The sequence below is a fragment of the Nicotiana sylvestris genome, chromosome 12 (assembly GCF_000393655.2).
Source record: "Nicotiana sylvestris chromosome 12, ASM39365v2, whole genome shotgun sequence".
NCBI classification, from domain to species: Eukaryota; Viridiplantae; Streptophyta; class Magnoliopsida; order Solanales; family Solanaceae; genus Nicotiana; species Nicotiana sylvestris.
In genome coordinates this window covers 123,013,185-123,021,078 of record NC_091068.1, presented here as the reverse complement: position 1 = coordinate 123,021,078, position 7,894 = coordinate 123,013,185, and positions in this window count along the sequence as shown.

Genomic DNA, 7,894 nt, shown 5'->3' with positions numbered 1-7,894 from the left:
TACTACGATTGTTGCGATATTTTTTGGTCTTGATTTTATTTTCTTGACACAAATTTATTGTCTACAAATTCTGGCACGCCCAGTGGGACAATCTCTACCTCTCATCTCAACTTTTCATTTACCAAATACCAAGAACATTGAAATGGCTTCAAAGAAAATCAACTCCGGTTCAACTTCCACCAAGGCTGCTAACTCCAGGTTCTATGCTGATGTGGAAAGCATCCTCGATGTTACCTTCGGAAGGTTCGAACCAGTTATGAGGAGCAAAGTAAGCTCTTTAGGACAACAAGCACCCCGAGTGTCATCCGCGTCAACCCCTGTTTTCGGATCTTCATCCTCAAAAGGAGCAAGATCTTCCACAAACGCATCTGAAGGAGGAAGCAATGTTGCTGAAAAGATCAAGAAAGCTCTTGCTCTGCTTGACCTCTCCGGATCTAAGCATTCTATTGTGAAGGAAGATGATGATGCTTCAAGCGATGGATCCTTCCCTCACCACATAGTGTGAGCCAATCAAGGATCAGTCTGTGTGAAAATCCATGCTACTCTCCGTAATCCACGACAATCATGCAAGCCATGGTGACAAACACTTCGTCTATGGAGGAGCAGTTGGCAAACTTGATAGAAGCAATCGCTGGCTTGACCAAATGCATGCAAAATCAAGAGGCTAGAATTGACAAGCTAACAGACAGAGTGAGAATCTAGATGGAAGAAGAATCAACCCATGCACCTGGCAAGCTCCCAGAAGTTCTAGAGAGTGACTCTCCCCCAAGACAAGTAGCATCCACTAAGGCTATCCCTGTCTCATATGAAGGGATGATTCCAATAGATCAACTGAAGGAGTTCATTGAAGGAACCATTAAGAACAAATATGAAGTTGTTGCCAAATCCTCCCTTACATATGCAAAGCCGTACACTGCAAGGGTCGATATGTTGAAGATGTCTGCTGGCTATAAACCTCCAAAGTTTCAACAGTTTGATGGTAAAGGTAACCCAAAGCAACATGTGGCGCACTTTGTTGAGACATGCAATAATGCTGGGACTTATGGAGATTACCTCGTCAAGCAGTTTGTCTGCTCATTAAAAGGAAATGCTTTTGATTGGTACACGGACCTCGAGGCTGGATCTGTTGATAGCTGGGATTAACTAGAGCAAGAATTCCTCAATCGCCTTTTTAGTACAAGATGCACTGTGAGTATGATAGAGCTTACAAATACTCGTCAATGAAAGGGGAAACCAGTTATCAACTTTATCAATCATTGGAGGAATGCAAGCCTCAACTGCAAAGACAAGCTTAGTGAAGCTTCAGGCATAGAGATGTGCATCCAAGGCATGCATTGGGGATTGCGCTACATCTTGCAAGGTATCAAGCCTGGCACATTTGAAGAACTTGCAACTCGTGCCCATGACATACAATTGAGCATGGCCTCCGCTGGAAATGAAAGGCTGCCTATCTATGAGCCTCGCAAAGCGAATGACAAGCAAGAAGTCAGGGGCAAGTTCATACCCAAGTCTGAAAGCAAAGAAGCTATGAATGTCAATATGTCACTTATGAAGTTCACGACGAAGGTGAGCAAGAAGCAGAGTATAAAATCCACTTCTTTTCAAGATAAGCCAAGTGGAAAGTTGACTCTAAAAGAAATGCAGGAGAAAGAATACCCATTCCTGGATTCTGATGTGCCAACCATTTTGAAGAACTCATTGAGTTAAATCTCATTGAGCTTCCGGAGATGGAGCGACCAAATGAAGCTGGGAAAACGAACGACTCAAATTACTGCAAATATCACCGACTTGTAAGCCACCCTCTGGAGAAGTGCTTTGTCTTTAAGGACAAAGTTATGGACCTGGCCCGTGAAAAGAAGATCGTGCTTGAAGATGAGAAAGCAAGCGTGAACCAAGTCTGTATTACCTTTGGCTCATTCAGTCTAGATGAGTTATGCAGTTTAAAAAGGAATCAAAAATGAAGAATTACTGGTGAATAACAAAGTTGAAAATGATCAACCTAATGATGATGAAGGTTGGACGTTGGTGACTCGTCGTAGGCGCCACAAAAGGAGCCCACGAAAAGAATCAATAGAACAACCAACAAGGAAGATGATGGTAAAGAGACCAACAAAAAAGAATCTAGTTAGGCATTTGAAGAAAGCAAAAGTGGAGATGCACCATTCTCAAAAGACACGAAATCCAGTGACCTTGGAGGAGTTTTTACCAAGTTGGTTCCGCACGAAGATTTCTCATGAGGGCATTGATACCTCTTGTTGCCATGCTGGCAAAGGGGAAGAAAAAATTGATGACCTACCATTGGCACCATCTTCGAAAAAGCCCATCGAGTCCACTCCTCAAGAAGTTAACGCATGTGAGGAAAATGTCACGTTTACAAATGACGATCTTTTTCTAGGTGACACTCCTCACAACCGCCCATTGTACCTGGTTGGCTATATGCGCGATGAAAGGGTAAATCGGATTTTGGTTGATGGAGGATACTCAGTGAATATTTTGCCAATCCACACTGTGAAAGAACTTGGTATTCCTATGAACGAACTCTCAGAAAGTCGTGTGATGATCCAAGGATTCAACCAAGGGGGGCAAAGAGCGATAGGCGCGATCAGGCTGGGAATCACTATTGAAGATATGCAATCAAGTGCATGGGTGCATGTGATCGACGCGAAGACTTCATACAATGTTTTGCTTGGGAGGCCTTGGATACATGAGAATAAAGTTGTTCCATCTACCTACCATCAATGTTTGAAATACTACGAGGGTGAAGTCGAGAAGATGGTAGTTGTTGATAATGAGCCATTCACCGAGGTTGAGTCACACTTCGCCGATGCAAAGTTCTACTTGAAGAACCGCATTGTGAAGAAGCTGAAAGTTGATGATGGTATGAAAAGCAAGAATGACGAACCCATAACTAAAAGAGCTGAGGTGACTATTGGTAAAGCCAATGCTATTACTGAGGAGGTACCTGCCAACGTGAATAAATCTCATAAAGGGGGTATTGCGTCTTATGGAAAGAAAGTAAGTCTCGCGCTTCAATATGTCCCTAAAAGGAAGAAAGACGAGGGCGAATCATATAATCTCCAAACCAAGACGCTAAGGGAGTTAACTCTTCTGGTAAAATGAATTGAGGCAGTAAAGTTGCCCTCAAAATCGCTTGTAAGGTTTGTAGCCCAAAATCGTTTGCAGAATATGGCACTCCCTACAAAGCGAACAGATGAAGGTTTTGATCCTAACGCTTACAAGCTATTTGCAAAAGCTGGATACAATCCCAATGAGCCGTCAAAGTTAGGAAAGCTCCCATCAGAAGCTGCAATGAGGCAACCATATGAAGGTCTGGGATACAAGCAACCGTCACCAGTACGCATCTCAATAAGAAGGGCGAGTAGCAATTATATTAGTGTAGAAGACGAATCTGCCGCTTCTAACAGGCCTTCTATCTTTGATCGGCTTGGAAAATCAATTGTGAGAACTTCCTTATTTGATAGATTGGGTCCATTAAATAAGGGGAATAAGTTCCAGAGAAATTATGGAAATACAATAACACCCGCTTCACCCAAAATTTAGGAGATCTCTAAGGATTTCCAAAGTTTGGTTTATTCTAGAATGAGGCGACAAACAAAACTTGTGGTTTCATGTGAAGAAGTACTGAAGGTAAAGCCATATACTGTGGTCTACACTAAGGAACGTGACGAATATGAAGAAAGTGTAGGTTCTTCGTATCATGTCACTGTACAAGGCGAGAATGGTGTTCCGTCTTCGATGGAGGATAATGCAGAATTGGAGCATGTTTCACCGTGTTATCACATATCCTTCAACGATGGGGACCCTCAAGAAGATGAAGATGCGAAAGATGCTCCACCTGAACTTGAAGAAGGAGTGAAGACGACAGTTGATGCCTTAAAAGAAGTCAACCTTGGCACCGATGAAGAGCCAAGGCCCACCTACCTAAATGCTTTACTAGAAGCTGATGAAGAGAGCACTTATATTGAGTTACTCAAATAGTTCAGGGATGTCTTTGCTTGGAGTTATAAAGAGATGCCTGGCTTGGAACCGAAAGTAGCAATCCATCACCTTGCAGTTAAAAATGGTGCTTGCCCTGTTAAACAAGCTCAAAGATGTTTTAGGCCAGACTTGGTTCCCTTGATTAAAACTGAAGTTAACAAACTCATCGAAGCTAGATTTATTCGTGAAGTTAAATACCCAACATGGGTTTCAAGTATTGTGCCTGTAAGGAAGAAGAATGGCCAGATTCGAGTGTGCGTTGACTTTAGAGATCTCAATAATGCATGTCCGAAAGATGAATTTCCGCTTCCTATTTCAGAGTTGATGATCGATGCTACTACTGGTTACGAGGCAATGTCTTTCATGGACGGTTCATCGGGCTATAACCAAATATACATGGCACCAAAAGATGAAGAACTTACTGCATTCCGTACTCCAAAGGGTATTTATTGCTACAAGGTAATGCCTTTTGGCTTGAAGAACACTGGTGCTACTTACCAAAGGGCTATGCAAAATATTTTCGACGATTTTCTCCACAAGAATGTCGAATGCTATGTTGACAACTTGGTGGTGAAATAAAGAGAGAAGGGCGACCACATGAAAGACTTGAGGATGGTATTTGAATTGCTCCGGAGGTACCAACTTAGGATGAATCCATTGAAATGTGCCTTTGGAGTTATTTCTGGAAAGTTCCTTGGTTTCACTGTCCGACATCGAGGGATCGAAATTGATCAAGCCAAAGTGGATGCCATTTTGAAAATGCCTGAGCCTCGAGATATCCATGAATTGAAAAGTCTGCAAGGAAAGCTAGCATACCTTAGAAGATTCATATCAAACCTGGCTGGGAGGTGCCAACCATTTAGTCGCCTCATGAAGAAAGGTGTTCCTTTCAAGTGGGACCAATCTTGTAGCAATGCCTTCGAAAGTATCAAAACCTACTTGATGAAGCCTCCAGTTTTAACAGATCCTATACCTGGAAAGTCGTTGATACTATACATTGCGGTGCAGGAAAGGTCTGTTGGAGCACTGTTGGACCAAGAAAATAGTGAGGGGAAAGAAAACTCTCTTTACTACTTGAGCAGGATGATGACACCAAACGAGTTGAATTATTCGCCAATTGAGAAGTTGTGTTTGGCGCTAGTCTTCTCAATTCAAAAGTTGAAGCACTACTTTCAAGCTCATGTTGTCCGTCTTGTTTCTAAAGCAAATCCCATCAAGTTCGTGATGTCAAAACCTGTTCTTAGTGATCGACTAGCGAGATGGTACCTCCAATTTCAACAATTCGAGATTCTATACATCCCTCAAAAGGCTGTAAAAGGACAAGCATTGGCAGACTTCTTGGCAGATCATCCGATACCTGATGACTGGGAGCTAACTGATGAACTACCTGATGAGGACACAATGGTAGTTGAAGTTCAACCTCCATGGAAGATGTACTTTGATGGTGCTGCGCATCGTGGGGGAGCTGGGGCTGGCGTAGTATTTGTCACTCCCCAAGGTGATGTCTTGCCCTACTCCTTCACCTTGACACAACTCTGTTCCAACAATGTTGCTGAGTATCAAGCATTAATACTTGGGCTTGAAATGGTTGTTGATATGAAGCAATTGCAATTGCAAGTCTTTGGTGACTCCCAGTTAGTGGTCAATCAGTTTTTGGGTAGTTACGAGGTTAAGAAGCCTGAACTACGCCCATATTATGATTACGCTAAAAAGTTGATGGGGTGGCTCGGTGATGTGACTATTCAGCATGTGCCAAGGAAAGAAAATAAGAAGGCTGATGTTTTAGCTGCTCTAGCTTCATCATTAGCTCTGCCTGATTAAGCACAAGTTACCGTCTGCCAGAAATGGGTAGTACCGCCGCCAAATGAGGCTGAAGGTGAAGAAAACGAACTCGAGCATCTTGTTGTTGTTTCTGAAGTTGAGAAAGAAGAATGGCGACAACCCATTATCGACTACTTATGCTATGGGATACTTCCAAAAAATACGAGGAGAAGGACTGAAATCCATCGTTGTGCACCTCGCTTCCTTTACTACAAGGAAGGTCGTTCGAGGGAGTACTCTTGCAATGCTTAGGAGAAGAAGCTCTCCAAGCATTGCAAGAGGCACATTCTGGGGTATGTGGGTCACACCAGTCTGGACCAAAGCTCCACTTCCATATAAAAAGGATGGGATATTATTGGCCAACGATGGTAAAAGATTGCTTGGACTACGCTCGAAGATGCAAGGCTTGTCAATTCCATGCGAATTTTATTCATCAACCTCCTGAAGTGTTGCACCCGACTATTGCATCCTGGCCATTTGATGCTTGAGGATTGGATGTTGTTGGACCACTGCCAAAGTCCTCTGGTGGGCACCTATACATCTTGGCTGCAACTGACTACTTCTCAAAATGGGCTGAAGTTGTTGCTCTTAAGGAAGTAAAGAAGGAAAATGTTGCAAGTTTCATCCGAGTAAACATTATTTATCGCTTTGGCATTCCTCGTTACATAATAACGGATAATGGAAAGCCATTCGATAATAGGTTGATGAACAAGATTTTTGATCTCTTTGGCTTCAAGCAACGTAACTCTTCGATGTACAATGCTGCCGCCAATGGTCTAGCTGAGGCATTCAACAAGACTCTATGCAACTTGTTAAAGAAAGTCATCTCCAAATCCCAAAGAGATTGGAATGACCGTATGGAAGAAGCTCTATGGGCATATAGGACGACTCACTGCACACCAACATAGGTGACTCCTTATTCCTTCGTTATGACTGACTATTTAAGAAGGGATCACTGATGAAGAAAATGCTAGACTTCAGTTAGCAGAGTTGGAAGCTCTTGATGAAAAGAGATTGGAAGCTCAACAGAGTCTTGAATGCTATCAAGCTCGATTATCTCGTGCCTTCAATAAAAGAGTTCGCCCGAGATCCTTTCAAGTAGGATATCAAGTCCTTGTCGTACGAAGACCCATAATTACTTCCCATAAACCTGTAGGGAAGTTCACTTCAAAATGGGATGGGCCATATGTCGTACAAGAAGCTTACTCAAGTGGGGCTTACAAGCTGGTTGATGCAGATGGTATAAGGATCGGCCCTATCAATGGAAAGTTTTTGAAGAAGTATTATCCTTGAAGTTGCAATGCTCCTTGACGCATGAGCCTAAACTGTATGTTGCTACACTCCTGGCCCGCAAGAGTATAAACTGTGTACGGCCCAAAAAAAAAGTCTACTAGGTTGAAAATCTCGAAGAGGCGGCTAGGCAAAAGTTAGGACGTAAAAAAAAATGGAGTCCGCTAGGTTGAAAATTTCGAAAGAGGCAGCCTAGGAAAAAGTTAGGACATAAAAAAAATTAAAATAAATCACCCAATCTGAACTACGATATGACTTAATCCTCTTCGCCGAGGTACGTAGGCAGCTTAGAGTTTCATTCTAAGTTCAGTCGCATAAGTTCAAAGATACATATTGGCCCAATTGTTGTTCGAATGAAGTATGAAGGAATGTAAGATCAAACTGAAATGTCATCCTCCTGTTGAACTTTGATCTCATTTGATTTAAAGGGGGCAACCCTCCATGTTAAATTGATATCTTCGATGGGCCGATTTTAGGAGGATGCCAAGTATTTGCATTGAAGTCCAGGGATTCTCTATGTCTTAAAGATCGCCAAACCTTCAAGTTTGTTGGTCTCCAAGTCCGCTCTTTGACTTAAAAAAAGAGGAAGAGAAGAGAGACATCAAAAGGAAACACAAGTATAAGGAAAAGATTGCTTGGCACGATGTTTCAAATTCAATGAGACTTGAACACAAGATATTTGTAAGAATATGGATCTTAAATTTCGATTGATGGCAAGTAAGACATCTTCCGATCTCGAGGCTTCCATACCAAGATATGAATTTTTGTGAGACTGCGCAAATCT